The following is a 20,546-nucleotide window of genomic DNA, read 5'->3' as shown; positions in this document are numbered from 1 at the left end:
AGAAGGGTCTAGACCCGAAACGTCAGCTTTCCTGCTCCTCTGTTGCTGCTTGGCCTGCTGTGTTCATCCAACTCTACACCTTGTTATTCCTTTCTGCATTTGATGGCCGACATCAGCATCCAATACTGACCAGGTCAGGTACACCACAGCTGAGAGGTAGAGAAAACCTCACTCGTGAACCAAAATCAAAATAACGAACTTGTTAGAAATAGGAAGTAAAGATGCTGGAAATGCTCAGGTTAATGCATTTAGGGAGAAGGAAAGAATTTACATTTACATAGCGCCTTTCATGTACTCAGCTTGATCCAAAGGACGTCACAGCCAATGAAGCGTTTTCGAAAAGAGACTACCACTTGTAACGCAGAGAAACGTTACACAATTTGTACGCAGCATGGCACCACAGACAGGAACGTGTCATTAACCATGGAACTTGTTTTACTAATATTGGTGAAGAAATACATATCAGCTAGGGAAGGAAGGAAGGTGTGGTTAATACTGCAGATCAGTGACGAAAGAAACTGTGCAATGCACTAAATAGACCAAAATAGCATTCAGCTTTGTAACACATCTATATTGTTTGCCAGTCTAGTCGGAAGGGCAGGAGGACTGGGACTAAGTAGACATCTTCAAAATGCTCACACAGGCACAGAGGGCTAAATGACCAACTTCTGAGCTGTATCATTCCCTGTTAACCAATTTCATCAAATGAAAGAAGCCTGCTGGATAAAAAGGCAGGTGGAAAGCCATTAAAATGTAATTGCTCCACAGTCAAATCAATTTCTGAAATAAAATTCACCTCAACGGTGTGAGAATTTCTTTGTGGGAGATGTTACAAAGACAAAAATTGCTGGAAAAACTCAGCAGGTCTGACAGCATCAGTGCAGCAATCAGTACCATCCACTTTAGTCAGTCCCAGCTGTGTTTGTCTCTGAGGCAGGTTGTAGGTAGGATCTTTATAATTATTTTAACAGTCTCTTTCAGAAGCCTGGAAAGTCTGAGTGACTATCAGACCAGCAGCCATTTTGGCAGAGGGTACCAGTTTTACCCCTACAGTGGGGATTTCTGGGATAGCCAACTTTCTTAACTTGGGCAGAACCGGCATTTCAGCTCTGAATCCCTTACTATCAATAGCTTGGGTATCATCATTGACCAGAAACTGAAGTGGACTAGCCATATAAATACTGTAACTACAACAGCAGGTCACAGGCTGGGAATTTTGCAGTGAGTAACTCACCTCCTGACTCCCCAAAGTCTATCCACCATCTAAAAGGCATGAGCCAGGAGTGTGATGGAATACTCCCCACTTGTCTGGAAGAGTGCAGCTCTGATGACACTCAAGAAGCTTGATACCATCCAGGAAAAAGTAGCCCGCTTCATTCACACCTTCAACATTCATTGTCTCTACCACCAGCTCACGGCAGAAGCAGTATGTACCATCTACAAGATGCACTGCAACAATTCACCAAGGCTCCTTCTTCAGCACAATACAAACCCACAACCTCCAGCACACATAAGAACGAGGGAAAAAGTTTCAAGTTCAACACCAGCTGCAAGTTCCTCTCCAAGTCACACATTGTATTGCACCCTACTTTGGCATATGCACCTTTCCTTTGTCGTCCAAGAGTCAGAATCCGAACCCCCACCCCTCTCCCCATGTTGAAGTATTCAAACCATGTGGACATTAGTGCTTTAAGACAGTAACTTTCTATCACCCAAACATGGGCAACCAAGGATGGTCACTGAATGCTGCTTTTGACTGGATTGCAAATATGAAGAAGAGGGAATGTTTTGTGTGTTGGTCCTAGCAGCATGCCTGACATTACGTTATCGTGTTTGTCAAGCTGGAGTGTTTTGATGTCTACCAGAACAGCCAGGCACTTCTCACCATCCAGCTAAAACTCCACACAGATCTGAATGCCCAACAATTTTGTTTGCACATTGCCCCTCTGTTCATTGATCAACTTGGCTCATGGTTCAACAATAATTTGTTTTTAAAATGTTCATGCTCATGTTGAAATCACTTCATCGTCTCACTACTTTCTCCTTGAAGCAATAGTGTTGGTTCCACGTGTGCACTGAACTCAAAGTGCTGTGTGTTCATCTGTTACGCCCAGTCTCAGGGGTGGTGTTGTGGTTCCAAGTTTCCAAGTAAGGGGTGATTAGGGGGAGTGGGTGCATTGGCTCCCCTTCTTTATTGATCCAGCTTCTTAGCCACAACAAAGTTAATTTGGAAAAGGATCTCTTTCCGGATACCTTTCTCTCAGACATAAATTAATTTGTTTTAAAAGGAAGCAAATTAACCAGACTTTCTTGAATGAACAAAAATGTGAGTTTATTAGCTACTAAATGTGAGAAGAAATAGTGCAACACACACACAGATTTGAGATAAGAATCAATACCAATGACAGATGAATGTTAAAGCAAAAGGTACAGCTCAATCTGTGAGTTGTTTGTACATATTGGATAGTGGAACTTTATGGTTGTTATAGTAGATGTAAGGTTTATGTGATTAGATGAACATTCAATTAAGATTTTAGGCTTTGCAGGTTGTTTTTAACCCTGTATATCCCTGGAAGGATAAACACAAACATGTCTGGAAGAGATGGTTCCCTGCTGAGAGGGTTGGGTTGTTAGCCTCTCATTATCTCCTTGTTTTTAATCTCCTTGAAATTTCCCTGACTCTGTCACAGAGTCAAACAGCACAGAAACAGACCCTTTGGTCCAACCAGTCCATGCCGACCAAACTAAACTAGTCCCATATCCCTCCAAACCTTTCCTATTCATGAACTTATCCAAACATCTTTTAAATGTTGTAACTGTACCTGCATCCACCATTTTCCCTGGCAGCTCATTCCACACGCAACCACTCTGTGTAAAAAAGTTGCCCTCATGCCCTTTTAGAATCTTTCTCCTCTCACTTTGAAAATATACCACCTAGTTTTGAACTCCCCCACTGTAGGGTAAAGACCCTTGTCATTCAGTTTATCTATGCTTCTCATGATTTTATAATCTTCAGTAAGGTTACCCCTCAACCTCCTATGCTCCAGTGAAGAAAGCCCCTCTTTCCAGTCTATTTTAATATCTCAAACCCTCCATTCCCAGCAACATTCTGGTAAATCTTTTCTGAACCATCCCCAGTTTAATAATATCCTTCTTATAACTGGGTGACCAGAACTGGACACAGTATTCCAGAACAGACCTCACCAACGTCCAGTACAACCTCAGCATGACGTCCCAACTCCTGTACTCAAATATCTGAGCGATGAAGGCTAAGTGTGCTAAACACCTTCTCAGCCACCCTGTCTACTCTACCTGTGACACAAATTTCAAAGACCTATGTACCTGAAACCCTAGGTCTCTCTGTTCTCCAACACTACCCAGGGCCCTACCATTAATCCTAACTCCTGTCCAGGTGTGGTATTCCAGAATTCCTCTCAGAATGTCACTAAACTCAGATCTGCAGTTGTTTAGATTTTATCAATCCTTTCTAATAACAACATACTATAATTAAAAAGTTAACATGTCCATCGGAAATACAGGGTTACGTATGATAAGTGGTCATGACACATTGAACCTAGGAATGGGAGTGCTATATATTCACTGGCTTGAACATGAAGCAACATCAGTCTGTAAGACTGAAGCCAAGACTCCTTGTTTTAAGCACAGAATTAATTGACTACTCAGTTTTAGATATTTTCTAATTGACCTGTTCAGAGATGTTATTACGTATTTTTCTGGAAAAGGTGGGACTTGAACGCAGGCCTTCTGGCTCAAAGATAGGGCCATTACCACTGCACCATAAGAGCTCTACTACTCAGTTTTACATCTTTTTTTTAAAATTCAACCTATTCAGAAATGTTATGACACATGAAAGGAGCAGGTTGGGCTTGAACCCAGGCCTAATGGCTCAGAGATGGATACACTATCACTGTGCCACAAGAGCCCTTCCACTCCTACTCAGTTTTATATTTTTAATCTTTATCTAAATCAAACTATCCAGTTTTACAGCTCCTTCTACACACCTTTCCCACCTGTCCTCCATGTACACAATCCAGCCAATTAAACTAATTACCTCTATATTTACATACTTGCAATTTTAACAATTTTCCTCTTCTTTGCAAATAAAAAAATACTTTTTGTATGACACACAAACCATTTTTAAACAAGACTAATGAAAATTAAACAAATTATTTTTCATATGCTGTACTTTGTCTTATAATGCAATTGATCAGCAACAAATTATGTACATTTTCCTATTCCAAATAATACAATCATCCATACATATTACTCTTCCTTTTATGTTAAAAAATTATAACATGTTCAATCACAAAGCAACTTAAACAAAAATGGTTTTTCATTTAAAACAAAAATACTTATACCACCTGATATCCTTCCTGGGGGAACTCCAAAACATTTTTGGAGCAAGCATCTTTTCTTTGTGAAACAATCTCAGAACTGGTGACTTTCATCAACCTCCTTTATCTTCGCAATATATTTTCTTATATTTATCTATTCATTCACGGGATGTCACTGGCTAGGCAGCATTTATTGCCCATCCCTAATTGCCCAGAGGGCAGTTAAGAGTCAACCACATTGTTGTGGGTCTGGAGTCACATGTAGGCCAGACCAGGTAAAGATGGCAGTTCCCTTCCTTAAAGGATATTGAACCTGTTGGGTTTTTCTGACAATCGATTCATGTTCATCATTAGGTTCTTAATTCAGATCTTTTTTCATATTGAATTAAAATTCCACCAACTGCTGTGGCAGGGTTTGAACGTGGGTCTCTGGATTAACAGTCCAGCAAAATACCACTAGGCCATCATCTCCCCTAATATCATTTCTTTTATGTGAGCATGGTCAATCTCAACCTTTTCTCAGTGAAGCCCTTTGACTAATATGCCTTATTCCAAAGAAAACAGTTATTCATGTAACATTCTGTGGGCAAACTTTTCTCAGGTTGCTCCAAGTGTAAGATTTTCTTTAGCATACTGGATAAATACACCCCTGTATCTACAGTTTCCGCTAGCAGCAATATTTCAGTAGCTCAGGTACTTTTCACCACCCTTTTTATTGTCTTGGCTTTCCAGGCCAATGGTCAAGATTTCTTATTCTTTCCCACTAAGAATGATAAACTTGCCATCCAGAAGACTGGCACATGAATCACCGCTGAAAAAACGATTACTTTCATATCTTCTGAGTTAAGGCGGGAAACCCGTGTGCACATTTTTCTGAATTTATTTCATTTTATTGTTTTCTTTGCCCTCAAGATTCCTCAACAGTAGTGTGTTTCATGATATTGCTCAGTTTTAATATATCATCCTAGAACCTGGTCTAGTCTGAGTGCACAGTTTAACTGCCCAACTTAAACTTCTCGACTGGTCTGATTCTTTCTTGGATACAATCATCCTCTATGGAGGATCTGGCCTGATTTATTAAGATGTAATTAACACTTTCTAAGTAAGACTGTTAATCCAAAGTCACTCCTGATTAATGTCTAACTCCACACATTTAAAGACCCTCAAAACCCGACCTGCAATCTTAAATTCACTTTTTATTTCATCTATCGCACATCACTCAAAGTCCATGGAACTATGCCCAGAGAAAATCATTGTTGTGCATCATAAATATGCCTGCCAGCTGTTGTCTGTGATAGAATTAGGATATTGTTGGACCTGATTTAAGCTGAATGCATCTTACAAGACGGACCTAACGGAGAAATGACACACCGTTCCTATGGTATATACCCATAAACACACTTACTTAATTTTCACAGCTTCCATTCAATATCAGCCTGTTTCTTTTGAAAATTTCAAAAATAATTTCTTTGAAAATTTTCACTAGTGAAAATGCAACTTTTATAACCAGTTACTTTAACAGGACTACGTTGCTAAAAGAGCTAAGACAATCTTCAAGGTCACTTTTCCTGCAGTAGGGGAACCCATGGTAACATCTCAATTACAAGTCTCTTTTTAAAGCCCTAAGCCACTAGTCTGGCTTTAGCCTTGTACAACCCATTAGGGTGTACCATTTCTGTGAATATCATCTGTATGATAAAGCTGGCTATTCCCTATCTGGTACGTCTGTGTGTATATCAAATTCTTTCCAGTTCTCCAGTACTTTTTGGTTGGCATCTTTATCAACTTATTTTCTAACTTGTTTATGGCCACAAGAACTTCTCAATCATAATGGCTACTATTTGGTGATATCCCCAGCCTGTTCCATGGTCTTCTGAAACTTCAATCTTTAGTTACCTTCCTATTTCATTCTGGACATCACTACAAGGTCTCCTCCTCCTACTATGATCAGAAATCTTTTGCATGTTTGTGGTCTTTTCTGAGGACTATGTTCACTTTCAAGATTTTTCTTGCGTTGTCTCAACTCATTTTGCTAATTGATGAATCTCAGCTTCTATCCCTCATCTTGTACATCTAGATACATGTGTGTTTGACAAGTGATTTTTCTTACACTCCCTATAATGGTACCTTTCCTCCACTCACCGACCCTTCTGTCACATATGCCAACTTTTGTTGGATGTCCAATGGGGCAAATAGCCTTGCTCTGCATCTGTGTCACTTTGTCCATATCCAGTTGGCTCTCTCCTGTCATAACCTGGTTCACAGATTTGTCCACCATGTTCATGCTAAGTACAAGGTGCCTCATCACTATCTATGACTTGTTCAGATTCTGTAAGTGGGTAATCAGTGCTAATGAACCAGAAGGAATGCACCCAAGCTGGTTGACATTCTTTCAAATTCCTGTTTTTATTTCACCAATATCTATAAACGTACACAGACATTTCCACTTTTTGTGCCCCTTTTTTTGTAACATATCATGTCTCTAGGTTAAATTTTATTTCTGGTCTGATAATGATGTAGCAAGGCTTGCTACATTTTCTGAAACCTCAGCCTTAATTAACACCCCTCCTACACACAAGGCATTCAAGTGCTCAGAAGAAGCGAAGCTAATTATAGTCCCTTCCAGAGCCAGGGGATGATCATCTGTTCCTGAAGGAATTTTTGGATTTCTCCCAAAAACAATTAACATGGACTGTAGCCTGCAAACGTTCACAGTGAATTTTCGCATGGACTACACATGCCAGGGCAGATGTTAATTTATAACTTGGTTTGTCCACTCAATTTTATGAAGCATTTCATTCATTCCCACCTGATTTCTTTCATACACTATTACCAAAGCAACTCTCTGTTGCTGTATTTAGTAGTACAATGTTCATAATTAGCATTCAAGAGGGCACTGGATGCTTTTTTGAACAAAAAATAATGTGCAAAGGTATGGGGAGAAAACAAGACATTGGCATTAGGTAATGTTGCTCATTTAACAAGCTGGCACAGACACAGTGGGCCAAGTGGCCTCCTGCAGGGCCATAATACTTCTGTCATTATGTTTAAAAAAAAAACTGAAAAAAAAAAGGCTGTGGCTGCTTTAAATCCGAAACAGAGCAGAAGTTACTGGAAAAGCTCAGCAGGTCTGGCAGCATCTGTGGAGAGAAATCAGGATGTTTCGGCTAACCTTTCCTCAGAACAGCATGATGTGATATTTTCACACACTTCCCTAAATTCATCACATTCCCCCTCCCAAACTTTCTCGATTGGGAATTTAGACAATGCCTCCTATCCATTTCTCCAGTACCTTGTCCACAATAACTCACTGTACTATATCATATTGTAGAGTTACTAAGTCTAATTGCCATTTCTACCAAATGCAAAATGAAAATGATTTTCCCTTCTTTTATACCTCAGGTCCGTTGCTACAACTCAGGGTCAGAAAGCTGAGGATCCAGCATATGCTTTTGTTTAAGGCTTCTGACATTTGTTCCAAAATTTCACTACTTTCTGAAAACTAAACTCTAGTTAATACCAGGTTCAATACCTGGGCAAAGTCCAACAATTTAAAGGCAAGTGATGAGTTGGAATTTCCAAGTAGAATTTTTACAATCTTGCATTTCGTCTGTTACGTTCTATTATATATTCTTCTACAGAATACCCATCCTGTTTTTAAATTTCTCGAAGCCTGGCCATTACTGCATATGCAGATAATATCCTAACTCTTATCTTTGTCATCAATGTTGCCATGACTTTTAAGAGAATATCCATTACTTTCCTCAGTGGCTAATTGAGCCTCTAGCTCTTAAGAATTTTACACCAGATACTTCTAGTACAAAGTAACAATGGGCCTTACCCGCTTGCTTTTTTTTGTTTCTATGTAACATATATCCACTTAATTGTTGCACTGATCATAATGTTCAGCTCCACAAAACATCGCTGGGAAGTTGTATCCCAACATTTTGCATTTGGTTTCATCTCCAAACTAACCCAATGACAATCTTCTGTCTAAAGAAAACGCTTCGATTCCAATCTTTACCTTTTGGTAATCTTCCTCCGCCACTAAATATCAACGGGCATCCGATGAGACTGAATCCAGAACATTTTCCATGGTAGGTAGGATTTATTAACTACACAGTTTTACAGCTCCTCCTACATACCAGTCCCATGTTTATCCCCTGCATATCTAACCAGTCAATTAATCAATTCATTAACCCCAGTCACATGCTTTACAACTTGCTATATTAACCACTGAGCTGAGGACTTTATGTGCATGTTTATTAAATCGTGTGTCACCAAACGTATGAGGACAAGTGCCTAGTGGTATTATCACTAGACACTTATTTCAGAGAGCCAGCTAATGTCCTGGGGACCTGGGTTCAAATCCCGCCATGGCAGATGGTGAAATTTGAATTCAATAAAAATCTGGGATTAAGAGTCTAATGATGACCATGAAGTCATTGCCGATAATGAGAAAAAACCATCTGGTTCACTAATGGCCTTTAGGGAATCTGCCATTCTAACCCAGTCTGGTCTATATGTGACTCTCAATGTGGTTAACTCTCAACTGGATAATAAGTACTGGCCTGGCCAGCATTGTCCATGTCCCACGAATGAATTTTAAAAAAGTGCCCCCCCCGCCCATGGATAAAATCTGCTATTCATTCCCACACCTGACCCCAGGGCCACAACGATGTGGTTGACTCTTAACTGCCCTCTGAAATGTTCAGCAGGCCACTCAGCTGTAGACTCCATTTTCTGGCATTATTTTCTCAAGGACATATCAGGGAGGGACAATAAACTCCTTAATTGCCAGCAATGCCAACATCCGAGCAGAAATATTACAGAAGGTCCTGGAGTCTACCTGACAAATTAAACAACACAGACCAGAATGACTGCAGAGCAGGCAGGATCAAATTACCCATTCCTGACAAACTGTATTTTATTTTCCAAAAGGTCCAGCGGTCTGGTGCAATTCAATAATGTGAATAAATGTAGCAGTCAACTCCCAAGGTCAGTGTGAGAGAACACAAAGAGCTTCAAATCTCACAAGTGATACAGGAATCAAATATGGCCTAAAACCACTAAGGGCAGACCTGTCACTAAAGGAGAGCAATGTTGGGCAGACAGTGACAAAGTGATTGCCCAAGATGGAACATTTTAAGAGGGGATTCGGGTCATTAATGAGATAGCAAGAACTGCAGATGCTGGAGTCAGAGTCAACACAGTGTGAACCTGGAGGAACACAGCTGGTGAGGCAGCATCAGAGGAGCAGTTCTGAAGAAGGGGCCCGACCTGAAATGTTGACTCTCCTGCTCCTCTGATGCTGCCTGACCTGCTGTGTTCCTCCAGCTCCACACTATGTTGGGTCATTAATGGCATGTAACATCACCGTAGTCCCAGATGACCACAGGGTCCCTCATTAGAAAGAGAGGACAAGTGGTGAGTTTAATCTGAGGGTCACCACCCCTCACTTGAGGGGCGAGGTTGAGAAGGCAGACCCTTCATGGTAACCTCAGCTGGTACAGGAATTGAACACACACTGTTGGTGTCACTCTAGATCAGAAACCAGCTCTCCAGTCAACTGAACGAATTAAGCCCCCACTAGGGTCATTACCCCTTGGGAGACTGGAAAAGAGATGGCAAAGGTTGTCCATGCAAGCAATCAAGGAACTGAGTCTAGTCTGAAGAAGGCGAGAGAAGTGCTGAGCCAGTTAGATGTGAGCAATGAGATTAAGGAGGACACCAGTCAGCAGTGTGCTTGCAACACATAACAAGCAGAGCAATCGAAAAAGCCAATCATGACAGACAGACCATGGATGGATTTTGCTAGCCCTAGAAATGATAATGTATTTATAATTAATTACTACTCAGACTATTGGGAGTTAGGACAGTTAACATCAACAACTATGAGTGAGATCATCAAACCCCTGAAACCACACTTTAGTCATTATGACATTTCCAATATAGTGAGGATTGACAACAGCTCCAGTTCGTCAGTGGAAAGATCAGACTTTCCATGAATACTGGGAATTTCAGCATCAAGACATAATTGCTTCCAGTCAAATGGAGGTCTGAGATAGTAATGAACATTGCCAAAAAGGATCATCGTAAGATCTACTGACCTAGCACAGACACGTACAAAGCAATTTTAGATTGGAGAAACTTATTGAATTCATACAAAACGATTCAGTCAGGGTCTAACGTAACACTGCACCAAGACTACTGTTCCAACAGGTAAAACAGAACTACTGAAGCCAGAAGTAGCAACAGAGGTGGGTGATAAGATCAAAGTTTCTGGTGAAAGCTAAATATCACTTTGATAAATCAGCCAAACCATTACCAGAGTTGAGATGGACAGCATTCAGTGAGTAAACATTCCATATACTCGAGAAAGATTAGCCAACTTGAAAATTCCATGAAGAAGTTGCCACTGCCATTGTGAAAGGTGAAGGTGAACATCCACATCTAGTGCCACAAAGGCCTACAGTCAACAGGAGAAACTGCTCTTTCGGCAGCAAATCGCCAACAAGACAAATCTGATTTGACCAACTAAACAAGAAACTGAATGACCATCACTCCTGGAGGATAACAAGTATGTCAAATCAGCAACAACATTCTCCAGGGGAGCAACAGTCATGGGAAAAGCCTATGCTAGACAAACAAGTAATGTCAACTCGTGGATATACCATAAAAATGGCAGAATGCTTTAAAGATCGTTTATGAAAGTCTGGACTGTTCTTTCATTAACAAATTATATTGCATGCACGCAGAGGGAACACATGGAGAGGCAGGTCTCAGGAAAACGTTTGAAGATGGTGGAAAAGGGAGTTGAGGCGTAGAAATGCTGGCAAATGCTGACCAGAGACAACGTAAAAACTGAAAGAACTGCGAATGCTGTAAATCAGGAACAAAAACAGAAGTTGCTGGAAAAGCTCAGCAGGTCAGGCAGCATCTATGAAGAAAAAATCAGAAGTAACAGTTCTGAGGAAGGGTCCCGAAACGTTAACTCTGATTTTGTTCTTCACAGATGCTGCCAGACCTGCTGAGCTTTTCCAGCAACTTCTGTTTTTGTTCCAGAGACAACATAGTCTTTTTTAAAAATGACTTGGACATGTTGTGTTGCTGTTATGTTGGCAAAGAACCTGGAGTCCTTGCAACAACAGTAAAATAGGGCAGAAATTATAAGCTTCAAAATAAACCAAAGAATTACAGCAGCCGATTTGCACACAGAGAGATCTCACAAACTGCTATAATCAAATCTGCAATTTTTGGTGGCTAATGGATAAGTGTTGACCAAGGCACCTGGGAAAAATCCATGGCTCAACTTCAAAAATGTGGAGAGAATCTTATATATCCATTCAAGAGAACAGAAAAGCCCTCAGTTTAAATGTTACATTCAGAATATGCGAACATGAGGGAGTGAAATAATACAATCCAACTTTGAAGAAGTAAACACAAAATGCTGAATCCCAGTGGACCACAGTTTTTCAAGACCACAGGGTAAAAACAGTACTTAAAAAAGTAGCTAAAAGTCAGTAATCTCATTCGGGCTGGAATTTTTTTTTAAAAACAGAGCTGACCTAAACACCGATTTTATGGTACAAGCCAAGTTTTAAGCTACTGATAACGTTTCAGTTCTGAGATCCAGGTTCCCTGAACTGAAATACAACTACAGCCTTCTCTCTTGAACTGCTGTTGTCCAGGTAACTTGTACCATAAAAGCCCGAACAATAATCTGACATCAATCTTTCTTTGGGTCAATGGCAAACAACTCCTTTGTTATTCATTTTGGGTTTTTGAAATGGCAATTTCAAATGTGGTTACACGTAGCATTGCAAATACGTTCAGAGTTTGCAGTGTCCCACAGGTTAAAGAGGAGTGACTGTGTACAAAACCACCAGATTGCCAGCGGCACTACTGATCAAATAAACAGCTTATAACAGCTCTGAACACATGGCTTCTGGCACATGAAGGCAATGAATTCGCCTTTACGCAAAAATTAAGTTCTCCTAAAAGGGATATTTTAAATAAAAGTGCAAATGAATTGTGTGATTTTAAAATAGATGTATGCAGTCCTGTGCCTAATCAGCTGTCACACTCAAAATACGCAACTGATTTACGAAGTCCCCTTAAAATTCTCAAATTCATGTTCAAATTGCTACATGGCTTCACCCTTTGCTAACCTCCTTCACATCAACACCCCTGTAAGAAGGCTTATCTTCTGTCCAACTCCCTGTTGCTTGTAGCATCTTTGGTGGTAAGTTCAGCTGTCTAGGCTGCAACTATGGAAATTTCTCCCATAAATTTATCTTTCTCCTCAACATCTACTTCTATGACCACCTGGACTAATATCCCCTTCTTGGACTCAGCATCAATTTTTGTTTAACTTCTTAGTTGTTTTCGTCATCAGGAGCAGTCCCTCGCAGACGAGGATGACTCTTCCACTCTCAGGGTGGCTGTACAGAGCAACGCAGTTTCCACAGGCTCTGTTACACTTGGGGCAGGTGGTCACAGGAAGGGGTGGATAAGGTGTTGGTGTGACAGCGTGCTCCTTACGTGCTTTTGCCTGGCATCTGCTGTTACCGGTGGCAAGTCTTGAGGTGCATGACACCTTCCCAGATACTCCTCCTCCACTTTGTACAGTGTTGGGCCAGTGATTCCCAGGCGTCTGTGGGAATGCCTCACTTTGCTAACGAGGCCGCGAGGATATCACTGAAGCACTTCCTCTGCTTGCCATTTTGGAGCTGGGAGCAGAGCACCTGTTTGGAGAGTCTCGTGTCTTTTTGTTTCACACAGTTGTTTTACAGGAACCATCCAAAATTGTCACTAACTATTTAAAGCAAACTATTTCTAATTTTTAAAGAGTATTTTGACAGGGTAAAGGTGAGTAAGTGAGTAAGATTGCTAATATTGAACAGATGAATACTGTATTGCTTTTTCCTCTTTTCAATGCTCATCTGTCTGTTTGTATACTTCAAACCTTTCCTAACAGCAGAATCTTAATAATTGAAGCTGGAATTTACAATGGTTAGAACAGTAGGCAAGCATGTAAAATATCAGGATCAAACTCTGGTGTCAAAGACATTAAATGATTCAAAGAAAACTGACTGGTACCTGCTATTAATTGTTGAGAGAAATACCAGGGAATGTGTGAAGGGCTTTGTCTGCTATTGTTGTCAAAAATGTTATTAGTTTATATTGCTCCCTTACTGAGTCACCCAAACAAAAGGTGACACAAAAGTTGAAAGTTGCGGTTAATTTGAAGTGCTGATGGTCAGCAAATATGTCCTAGAGAGGGATCAAAGGGTAGAGATCCATAGTACTGCGTTGGAAGAGCAGGATAGAATGCTGTATTGATTGGGAGTCAGTAATCAGTAATTACAACAATCACAAATGAAAGTACTGAAGGGTGTACTATCTATCTGATGCAAGGATAAGTGATAATTTGAGATGATTGGAGAGGAACTTGAAAAGGGCAGGGTACGTTGAGATCCATAGCTGAAACTGGGAGGAGGATCTGTGGAGTGATTATTAGGAGTTAGGAACAAAAAGATATGCCTTGTGGAAATTCCCGTAAAGACAGATATAGCAATCACCTAGATTCCCTATTACTACTGCATTCCTATTCTGCTCTTCTGAGGCAACACCTTGGGTGTCTACGAGACAACAAGGTGCAGGGCTGGATGAACACAGCAGGTCAAGCAGCATCATAGGAGCAGAGAGGCTGACGTTTCGGGCCTAGACTTTTCGGTGTCTAACCTTTTCCTTCTCCAGGACAAATGTGCTGACCATCAATAGTTCAAATTGACAGCAAGTTTCAAACTATGCACCACTTTTGTTTGGTTTGAGAAAGAATGATTGCTTTTGTTGAACACCAGCACCAGTACTGGAGCAGGAAAGATGGGACAGGCTACACCTGAAATAGAATGGGACTAGTGTCCAAAGAGAAAGCATAGAGAGATGGCTAAGGATTTAAACTACTAATATGGAAGGATCAAGAAATTAAACCTAAATATAAACCAAACAGGAAAGCAGAGTTTAGACTAAACTAGACATGGATAAAAATGGCAGGGAATAAATATAGAACAGGAATAAATATAGTAAAAGGATGATTAAAAATAAGGTACAAGGAGCAACAATTAAAATCTGCCTGCACAGTAATGCACAAAGTGCACATCATAAAACAAGGGACCTGGAAACAATGCACAAAGCAGATATGGTTTGGGCTTCTCCTTATTTATCCTTTTATAGGATATGAGTGTTGGTGGCAAAGCCAGAATTTATTATCCATCCTTAATTTCCCTTCAACAGAATGGCTTGCTGGGTCATTCAAAAATTAATATTGCTGTGGGTCTGAAGTTACATGTAGGCTTGGTGGTTGGTTAGCTCATTTGTGATGCACAGTGATATCATCAGCATAGGATCAATTCCCATGTGGGCTGAGGTCAACATGAAGGTTCTGACTTCTCAACCTCACCACTTGCCGGAGATGTGGTGACCCTCAGGTTAAACCATCACCAGTCATTTCTCTCTCTGGCATGAGAGTGGACTATGGTGACTACACATGGAGGCCAGACCCAAAAGACATTAGCAAACCAAAGAGCTTTTTGTGACAACTTGGATAGTTTTATGAAACATCAGGACAGGGAATTAAACATTTCAGGGTATAACGTATCTGAAAAGGGGAAGTAAAGTACTTGCACTTCTAAATGATAAAGTAAAGGCAGTGGAAAAAAAATGTCATCAATGAGACGTAAAAAGAATCCATGTGGATGGAGATAAAAAATGTTAAGATCAGTCACATTAATAATCATTCCGTCAGTATCACTGAATCAAAATCTTGGAACTCCCTCCTCAGTAGCACTGAGGGTCTACCTATACCAAATGGGCTGCTGTTCAAGAAGTCAGCTCACCACCACCTTTCTAAGGGCAACTAGGAATAGACAATAAATGCTAGCTCAGCCAGCAACATGCAAATCCCATGAATGAATTTTTTTTAAAAATCGGTGTAATAATAGAAAAGAAGTGGTAGAGAAAATATTCAAAACAATAAGAAATAAGAATAAAATAAAATAATAATTGTGGAGGATATTAAATGCCCCAAAATTATTTGCTCAGAAGTTGTAGATGAAAGGCAGAAGGGAATGGAGTTTCTATAATGTATACAGGACTCCTTCCTAATTCACTTATAAGAAATCCATCCAGAGAGGATGAGCTACAGGAATCTAGGAACAGAAATGAATAAAAACAAGTACAAGACAGATCTGGGGGGATCATCTAGATAATAGTTACCACAATGTATAGGTTTTGAGATAGTAATTGCAAAGGGCATAAACATAAAGAAAATAACAATGATTTGGAGAAAAGATAGCTTAAAGGGTTGAGAATAGAACTTTGGAAAACAAAAAGGACAATATTACAAGCAATAATGTAGAACAGCAATATGAAACATTTAAAACAGTGTTCAGGAAAGACCAGAAAACATGCATTCTGCTAAAGCAAGAACAAACTTAACACTAAGGAGACACTTTGGATAAATACAATACATCAGTGAAACGTTGAGAACAAGGAATGAGATATACATGAAATATACTGAAAGCAGAGGAGAACAAGGCAAGGGAGATGATGATGAGATTAGGACAGAAATCAGAACATCAACGTGGGGTCCAAAGAGGAATTTTGAAATTAAATGATCGAGGAACATGAAACAAAGAATAACATATTGCACAGGCAAATAATTTAAAAAGTAATAATCGGATTTGAATGAATTATGAGGATAACCTCATAGGCAATGATAGCTGTTATTTACTGTTTATATGTTTGCTTGCAACACTGTTTTACTTGTTGATGATAATATAGACGCTATAAACCACACTGGTGTTAGTCTCATACTAAAAATGGCCAAAAATTGATAAACCACACTGGACGGATAGAGGTGTGAACAATGGGGATTTTCTCGGTTTGGTGGCAGAGAGTGGGGTAAAAGCTGGTGACCTGCGAGCAGTAGTTGGGTGTTGTGTCTTGAATCTGCAACTTTTTAATCCAGAAGTAACTGTTAACTCTGAGCCGCAGCTGAAGCTCAATCCACAAGTGATTTGACCCATGCTCGCTATGAAAAAAATTATTGTTTAAGACACTTGCACAACTTCTAATGATAAAATTCACTACAAATATTTCCTTACATTGAAGCTCATTTTATGGAGGGATCACAGACATTAGGTTGCTCACTGGTGCCCACTAAAAGTGCACAGGAGCCACAGTCTGTCATATTATGCAAAATCATGGGATTAGATCTTCCACATGCTCTCGGTCTCAGAATTTGCTGTGGTGTGTAATTGTTCAAGGTAGAAAAGCCATCCACTCCAGATCAGATGTATCACCGAGAAACATAAGAGTGGAACTGATAATAGTGAATTGAAGAGTGGAACGGATGGTAATAAAGGCTCTGGCCACAAACCCTCCCAGAGGTCCGTAAATGCTGCAGCCTGCACAAAATATGGGAGAAGAATCAACACAACAATTACAGGCCAATCTGGGATACAATGAATCTGCACCTGGAAAAACATAAACAACACTCAGCATAGATTTAAAAACCGAAAGAATTGCGGATGCTGTAAATCAGGTACAAAAACAAAGTTGCTGGAAAAGCTCAGCAGGTCTAGCAGCATCTGTGAAGGGAAAAATCAGAGTTAACGTTTCAGCTCCGGTGACCCTCCTGAGCCTTTCCAGCAACTTTGTTTTTGTTCAGCATGGATTTGTTAGTTGAACATCACGTGTGACATGATTAGGTTTTTGATTAAATAACAGAAATGGTTGTTGAAGATCAGACAACATTTAAAAGGCATCTGGATGGGTACATGAATGGGAAGGATTTAGAGGGGTATGGGCCAAATGCTGGCAACTGGGACTAGATTAATTTAGGATATCTGGTTGGCATGGACAAGTTGGACCAAAAAGTCTGTTTCCGTGCTTCACATCTCTATGACTCTATGTGGTTGATATTGTGCAGACAGTTTTAATCTACCTGTTCAGATCTGGTGCAGATGGGACTTGAACCCAGCCTCCTGGCTCAAAGGCAAAGTTACTCCCACTCTGCGACAAGAGACCTCAGATGGTTGATGCTGTGTATAGCGATCTTCAAGAGCATTTGATGAAATACCATGTAATAGATGTGTTTATCTTCTCTTGCAGGATTTGGGCCAGCCTTTATTGGCTGTCCCATGTGCCCTTGAGAAGGTGATGGTGAGCTGCCTTCTTAAACGGCTGCAGTCCCTGACCTATAGGTAGGCCCACAATGTCATTATGGAGGGAATTCCAGGATTTTGACCTGGTGGTTCTGAAGGAACGGCGATGTTGAGTGGTTTGAAGGGAAACTTAGAAGTGGTGGTGTTCGAGGTATCTGCTAACCCTTATCCTTGTAAGATGATACTGGCTGTTGGTTTGGAAGGTGAACTTCTGCAGTGTATCTTGTGAATAGTATACATTGATTGCTGCTACCTTGAGTGGGTAATGGAGAGAGTGAATGTTTGTGGATGTGATGCCCATGAAGCAGGCTGCTTCGTCCTGGATGGTGTCAAGACATACGGGACAAAGCAAAATTGAAGCCCAAGACTAAAAGGGCGGTGGCAGCTGAGGTTAAGAAAAAACCAACTGAGACCGAGATCAGAGATGTTCTTAATCTTGTGGGAAGTCCTCAGGACCAAAACCACTGCTCTTTTTGATGTGTCTATTTCCTCAGGCTATGATCCCAGCAAACGAAAGATATCAATAATCCACAGGAGACCTATCTCAGCTTACTTCCTTCCCTCGCCCAATCTGCTCGATTTTCTCTAACCGTCCTCCCACTGCCTCTGTAAATTTTCACGGCTCTCTCTCGCCAATTGTACCACACCAGCTAAAGGAGCCTTACTTCTGTGGCGGGCCCTGACACAGCTCGACCTCCAGCGGTTGTCAGGAATAACATGATTTGTGCCATGAGGACACGAGGGAAGTGCTCACTCAAGACTTTGACAACTCCTTTTAAAAGAACGATGCTAATGAGCAGAAAAATGACAATCCGTTTTCTAAATCACAGCCCACTTCCTAACTCTTCACGGCTCGCTCACTCTCTTTTCCACCCGTCCGCCCGACAGCAAGCAAAGCAACTTTTGAAACCTTTAATCGCGGAACCACAAAGTGTCCGAGTGAATAAAGAGACTTTATCCGCTCCGAGCTCCCACCGGAGACGGGCTGTTTGCAAGCAGCTCAGGAAGCGCACCCTAGACGAAAGCAACTTGCATTGGGATGGCGCCTTTAACTCGGCAACCAACGAAGGAGTGAGGGCTCATCAGTTCGCAGTCACTTTGCGTTGCAACTTCGGAAATTTTTGCAAAAAAAGAAATCCAACTGTTCACACAGGGGGAATGACAATTTTCCATTAATCCGAACCATTCCACTTTAGACAGTGACGCACAATCAGGCAAAAAAAAACACCGAATCGAGCTTCATTCATTCTGATTTTTTTTTCCTTACCGTCGTTTTGAAACGATTGCGGACGATCTTCAAGCGCTTACTTTTGCCCAGTGGGACTTCTCCGGTCGGGCCCCTCTCCCTCAGCAGCTGTGTGTGACCACGCGGCTGATTGACAGCTCCCGGGTCGGTCGCCTAGTTACCAAAGGACGCCGGAAGTCCCGGTTCCAGTCGCCGAGCAACAGGAGGACTCCGGAAGCAGCGAGCGGGAATTTTAGCGCCCAGTGAAAGGCAACAGAGAGAAGCTGTTAACGTCAATTTAGCAACTCCCTCATCCCCCTATCATCTCATCGGGTAATCAATCCTAGTTAAATAGGGAGTGAAGGAGAGGTGCTAGGAGCAACATATGGTTTACCTGAGCATGAGATACTCCACAGAGCTACATGTGACATGTAGCTACATGTTAAACATCGAAAGCAACAGTTTTTGGACCCTGCAGGATTCTAGACTCAATATCGAGTTCAATAACCATTGGGCTTGAGTTTTCCCATGTCCTTACCCAAACCCCCACACACCAGGCCTTGTTATCACACACAACCCATTGTTAGCCACCAACAATCCCCATTAATAGCTCTTCATCCACCTATCCAGATTGTTATCCACTCCTTTGTTAGTCCAACTGCTCTTCTCTCTCTTTGGGCTCTATCCCCACCTATCGTTTACTCCTCATCTATTCCCCCCACTCTATCTTCTGCATACGAATCAACATTTTCCTAGTTACCATCAGTTCTGAGGAAGGGTCACTTGACCTGAAACATTAACTCTGGTTTCTCGCCACTGCTGCTATCAGACCTGCTGAGCTTTTCCAGCAATTTCTGCTTTGGATCAGAAGAAACAGGCAATAGATAGAACTGAACGATCCCAGGAATGACTATTAGAGCAATCTAATTCTATCTTTGCCTCACTCAGTCAAGAATGGTGGTAGTCAGTCTTACAACTAAGAGAGAGATTAAGTTCCATTAACATCCCCATCAGTGATGGTAATACCCACTACAAGACAAATTTGAAACAAAGACATTATGTTTGCAAATGTCAAATACATAATCTCACTGTGCCTTACCCCAAGGTCACTAATATCAAATACAGTACTGTCTCGCCAATTTAGTTCACTCCATGTGACATTAAAAAGCAGTTCAATCACAAGACAGAGCAAAGACTGTTTTTGCAATTTTCAGCTGTAGTGCATCCCAGAATTCTAGATTCCAATGCAAAAATCCAATCTAAATGTAGATTCCAATGTTGAAAAACATTCAGGTGTTTCCTGTCCACAAAAATTAGGAATTTCTCCCACAGAACATATATCTTCTGATCTTGAGACAGGTTTTTCTCTCTTTGTCTAGTGCCTTCCCACTTATATTTGCAGTTCTTCTGATGCTTTATGTCAATTCCAAAATTTCCAGTTTGTGGGTTCCATCTGATTCTTCTTTATCATGGATGGGCAATCCCTCTACATGCCCTCCCACATCAGGATGGTCTTAGGGCTCACCGCTTCTCCCTGAAAAGAACTCCAGAACTGACCCCCATCCAACACCACTCTCCTCTGCCAGGCAGAGTTGTTGTCACTTTGAACAACTTCTCCTTTAACTCCTGTCACTTTCTTCGGATCAAAAATTTGACCATGAGTACCTGCATGGGCCCCAGTCACACTTGTCTCTCTTTTTTGTTCAAATTCTACTAAGGTGCCTACCCACAACT

At 41.0% G+C, this 20,546-nt stretch overlaps 1 protein-coding gene across 1 annotated transcript in view; it reads right to left on the bottom strand.

The window, feature by feature from the left end:
- Positions 1–18,939, bottom strand: part of LOC125485982 — a 30,338-nt gene extending 11,399 nt beyond the window's left edge. The window contains exon 1 of the mRNA XM_048611697.1: positions 18,855–18,939. The gene's annotated coding sequence lies outside the window, so the exon portion shown is untranslated. The remainder of the gene's footprint in view (positions 1–18,854) is intronic.
- Between the last annotated feature and the right edge of the window lie 1,607 nt (positions 18,940–20,546).

The sequence above is a fragment of the Rhincodon typus genome, chromosome 24 (assembly GCF_021869965.1).
Source record: "Rhincodon typus isolate 14 chromosome 24, sRhiTyp1.1, whole genome shotgun sequence".
In the NCBI taxonomy this organism is placed as follows: Eukaryota; Metazoa; Chordata; class Chondrichthyes; order Orectolobiformes; family Rhincodontidae; genus Rhincodon; species Rhincodon typus.
This window is presented reverse-complemented; position numbering and strand designations above follow the sequence as displayed.